We start from the raw sequence: 5,273 nt of genomic DNA, 5'->3' as shown, positions 1-5,273 counted from the left end.
AGTAGTCAATTCGTTATCAGAATCTAATTGGCCCCCATTCTAGATCAATGTCTTCTAGAAGTCCACCCGAAAAACGACCTCAACCAGAATCCAAGCCACCTGTTTATCATGAGCACCCATAATACCAGGCTCTAGGTATATGAAGCATCCAATCGAGTTCCCAATCACCATAAAGGCATTCTTAGTCCAAAATTCCAGGGGGAGGCCTAGAAGCTTCACCCAAATGATGTCATTTCGCAGCGTATGCAATAAAGGATTGAAACCAATGTACCATCGGTGAAGCTGAAGAAAGCATCGATCGTGTACCCAGGGGATCTTGAGAATTTTTTTTGTGTCATCATTGTGCAGAAAATGGAAGCTGAACGAGGCATTCATCAACAAACTCACCTTAGTATATCCTAGCATTGGCGACCAAGTTTTGTTCACCCAGTCTTGGATATCCTTCTCAGTCGGGTCAACAAAAATCCACCTCCCCACGAGTGTCCTCTTCTGTAAACTAGTGACCTGATCCCATAAAACGTCATAACCAAAGCTTAAGAATTTAATCTGAGCGCAAGGCTTAATGGGCTGAGCAACCCGCTGCCTGGTCTTTGGGAGGGTAGGCGAAATCGATAGTGAACTGAACTATGGAGACCCAGGATGAAGCCTGGTGTGTTTGTTTGCATGAAGTGTAGATTCCCCATGCAACACGTCACCCACCCCCGCAACCGACCCTTAAACATGCCATCCACTCTCCGGAGTTGAGGTGCCCCACCTCGCGCACACTTAGCATCCATCGTGGCCTGTATGAATGCCTCCTGTGCAGCCACACCCGAGTCCAGGCAAGTACCCCATCCAGCTGTAGATCATCACCCATCCCACCCACCAGAGCTAACATATATTAAAAACCCGTCCAGTCTATGGGGTGATGTGCACCTACCAAATCTCTGTATAGGGGCAAAGAAAATGTCTCGGGGGTGAAAAAAGGAATAAAATGAGTCAGCAACGGGTGTAATAACAACAATACTTCAATGTTCCATGTAGTTCTTGTACAAATATGGCGACATCGCCCCTCAGGATCCCACGAAAATGCAGCCACCTCGGAGAAAAAGAGCAAGAGAAGGTACACCCACCCATCGAAACGAGGAGCCACAATCAATAAAGACACAAATACACCTGAGATTCCATAAATGGCATAATCCCATCAAATATAGGAAGGACAAGGATCGAGGAGAGGATGAGATCCAAAAAAGGGAGTGCAAGAGATCTGTTAGATGGATCATAAATGCACCTCGAGAAAGAGAGCCTTGGAACTCCCTGGAAAGTCAATAACCAGAAAATAGTGGAGCAGGCAATCCAACGGCACCAGGAAAACCTGTGATGCACCGGAAAAAATGGACGCCTCAAACAACGTTTTGAATCGACACCACCCAAATGCAGAGAAGGACCCTGAAACTAGCACACAGGTTCAACCACCCATGCCCTGACACCACCACCCACACAGAGGGGAGAGAAAACAAAAACGGGAGGGAATATATCAAAAACAACCCAAAAAAAAAAGCAAATGCAAAGCCCGCCCGAGGTAGAATACGCAGAAAAAAAACCCAAATGGAAATTCAGGTGCACATTGTGCAAATCCCACATATACGGAACCACCCTAAACTACACTGCCACCAACAGCATCCACAGGGCCACCCGACCACCACACCAAGGCCCCCACACAGTGCAAATTGCAACATTTCTCGCAGAAAGACCACCTATGTAATAGAGGATGAAACTCCACCGAAGGAGTCAATTCAAGTGCAGGAGAAAAGAAAGATTGTTCTTGGGGAGCATTCGTAATAGTGTGTTCACGCGAAGAAAAAGGCGACCAACAAGAGCAAAGACACATGACCACCCCCGGATATTCAGAAAAATGATCAATCAAGTGTAATCCGAATCATCCAACCAATCAAAACCATCGCAACAAGGATGATTAAGACAATCTGCAAAACGAGAGAGAACTCCCCCATAAACGTCACCCCCGTCCCAGAACTCCCCATGAATGCCACCCTCCTAGCTTATCAATACCACATGTCCAAAAAACCATAAATCACTTTATATTACACTTATTCATATGAGATTTTTTTGTTTGTTTTAAATTAATCAATTTAATTAAAAATAAGAAAAAAAACATAATTACATTAGACATCAATATGAACCTTTAAATGTTTTAAAATATTTTGTAGAGATTAAATCCATATCATCTATTTAATAATAATTAATCATTAAATTAAAATTTTAAAAAATATAATCTTCCCATCAAAATAATTATTAAAAATATGAACATCAAATAAATAGATTCAAAGATTTGAGATACACAACGTCTTTAATCTCTCATTCACATTGAATTTTTGTTAATATTGCAAGTAGGAAGGAAACCGTGTTTCAAAAAGTGGAGTCGAATTTCTAATGATTATTAATTAAGCAGGAGAACCTCCATTTTAAGTTGGTATGTTTTGGTAAAGAAGACCCGCCAACCAAGGTAAGTTGACATGATACTGCTGAAGGTGGAAGCGCCCATTACCATATTCATCACAACCAACTGGAGTTGAATTGCTTCCAGAGGAGAAGAACCTCCCATGATAAGGCCAGTCATTGCCCCTGGTAGTGAAATAAGCCCAACAGTCTTTGCATTGTCGATAGCAGGTGAAAGGGCCAATTTTACAGCCCTTCTAACATGTGGCAACATTGCTTGCCTTGGAGATGCCCCTAGGGCTAGAGCTGTCTCTACCTACATATACACAAATGCACATTCAACATCTTCTTCTTTTTTAAACGAATTTTAGAGAGGGAATAAAAAAAATAAAAATGGAATGAATAGACGAACCAGGATCTGTTGTTGTTTTAAATCCTCTCGGAGGCGCCTCATGGTGACTCCAGTGACAGTCATTGTATTTCCAACCATCATTCCTGCTATGGGAATGATATATCTAGGTGTGAATGGAAACACATTTAATATAACAAGCAAACATAATGTAAAGGATGTTCCAGACATAATGGACGCACGCTCCTGCAACATATGAATTATACGGTACATGATGTGCCCGCTGGCCTGCAGTGTAAGCAGCTACACTTACTTACAGCATAAAAAAGTGTTGAAAAACAAATTATTCGAAAATTGAGAATTCGCCCTCGCCCATCTTTCAGCTATTCTGAAATACTTACTTATCACTCAAATAGTAGTATACTTACCATAAACATGATTACCGTATCCATTGTCATGCACTTAAAGCACAAACACAAAACATAAGCCCTTCTACTGCCCTACCTTTACACTTTAGCTACTCGCTCTTTTACTAGCTACTATCTCACTGAATTTGAAATTGGAAGCTCTACAACGAGGCTCTAGTTCCCAGAGGTGCACAACTAACAATGGGATATATTTTTTCTTTAACGACGAGAAGAGAATCGCCATGAATTTTGTATTACACACAGCAATTATGAAGAAACATAATTGAAGTGAAGTGAAGTGAGAGAGAGAAAAGAGCATACCATGAATAAATAGGCCAACAAAATCCACCCCACATTTTGTTGATGGAAGATAAATTGCAACACGAAGCCAATAACAGAGAGCTGGAGAAAGGCCCTTGCTATGGAATATGGCATTTCCTTTTCCAGCTCAAGTTTCCGAAGATATGAGAGGAAGACAGCAACTGCTGGCACTGCTAAAGCAGCCACTGGCTTCACCATTTCTTTCAGGAAATCAACCCACTCCGTGTTCATTGCAGATAGCAGCGTTGTTGCCCCTCTCAAACAGAGGAGGAGGAGGATAAAGTGGCAGTGCAATAAGGCCCAAATGAGTCATAAGATTTGCATGGGAGTATATAGTAAACATCATGCAATGAGTGAACGGTTTTCTGTTCTTATTCAATACCCAAGACTAATCTTACTACATTACATAATGTTTAATATTAACCAATAAGAAAATGATTCATTTATTTATTGTATTTTCAGGGAAATAATGGCTTTTTCATTATGTTTATTGAATATGATAATGTTATTTTCATCCTAACAAAAAATTTAATAAATAAAAAAAAAATAATCATTAATTTACTAGAAAAGGCTTCCTTAATATTTTCTCACTACTGATTAAATTATCTGGTGTGAGGCCACTGGTTACATGGTCTGAGGTCAATACAACTTGCCTTTCAACTTCCTGTCTTTATTGAGAGTAGACTAGCAGCATACACTATTTTATTAATTAAAAAAATTTCTAGATATTCATTTCATTGTTTTTTATTTTCTTTTAATTTTTAATTTAAAATAAAAAAATTAAATTTTCTATTTAAAATTAAATTATAATATTAATTTATTATTAACCTAATATTAATTTTTACACAAGAGGAGCACCAGGTGTCACACTAAGGCCCAAATAAGTGAAGGACTCGAAGTATCGAGTTATGTGATTTACATTAGGTAGATACTTATGTTATTTATATTAGCTGGCGTCAGAGCATAAGGATGGGATTTACAAGTGGGAAAGCATTAAATCAAAAATGTTATTTAAATATCACAATATTTTCATTCAATCAACAAGGTGGAAAACTAGCACGATTGCTGAGCTTTAAATATTATGAAGGGAAAAGCAGTAAAGCAAACACGTTATTTAAATACCATAAAACTTATTGCTTAGCTTTAAATATTATGAGTGAAAAAGCAGTAAAGCAAACATGTTATTTAAATATCATAATATTTTCATTCAATCAATAAAGCTGAAAAAGGAATAAGACTTATTGCATAGTGCTGCAACTGATTGGGTGATCTTATGTCTCTGCTTTTCTACTTGCTATATCTGTATTAGTATTGGAAAAAAGGGAAGACAACTATTATTACTATTTAGAAAAATATTTTCACGAAAAGGAATAATTTTATGTTTATGTTTTTTAATTTGCTACTAGTATGGGAATAAGAGGAAGATAATTATTATTATTATTTTGCTGCAACAAAATTATTTTCATTCAATTAATAAAGTGGAAAAGGACTTAGACTTATTGCATAGTGGTGGAGTTGATTAAGTGATCTCATTTTCATGTTTTTTTTAAAGAGAGTACTAAATTTTCTATTAATATATTTCCATTCAATTAACAAAGACTTATTGCATAGTGGTGGAGTTGATTAAGTGATATCATTTTCATGCTTTTCTTTTAAGAGAGTACTAATTTTTCTATTAATATAAAACCAATTTTATATAGGTATTATGATAAGTATGGATAGTGGTTATCAAAACTAGATTCGTAATATCAACATCAGTG

The 5,273-nt window shown here is 37.6% G+C and overlaps 1 pseudogene across 1 annotated transcript; it reads right to left on the bottom strand.

The window, feature by feature from the left end:
* Window positions 1-2,437: 2,437 nt before the first annotated feature.
* On the bottom strand, window positions 2,438-3,778 carry LOC149180748 (protein ALUMINUM SENSITIVE 3-like; annotated as a pseudogene). The gene is made up of 3 exons (XR_016257488.1): window positions 3,510-3,778; window positions 2,849-3,097; window positions 2,438-2,752 (listed from the first exon to the last, which is right to left on the bottom strand). The product of XR_016257488.1 is annotated as a protein ALUMINUM SENSITIVE 3-like (transcript).
* Between the last annotated feature and the right edge of the window lie 1,495 nt (window positions 3,779-5,273).

This window comes from Pinus tabuliformis, chromosome 3_2, assembly GCF_031772625.1.
Source record: "Pinus tabuliformis cultivar Carrire ecotype Pingquan chromosome 3_2, CPIR1, whole genome shotgun sequence".
Classification (NCBI taxonomy): domain Eukaryota; kingdom Viridiplantae; phylum Streptophyta; class Pinopsida; order Pinales; family Pinaceae; genus Pinus; species Pinus tabuliformis.
The sequence above is the reverse complement of the archived record's forward strand: the minus strand, read 5'-3'. Positions and strand labels throughout refer to the sequence as shown.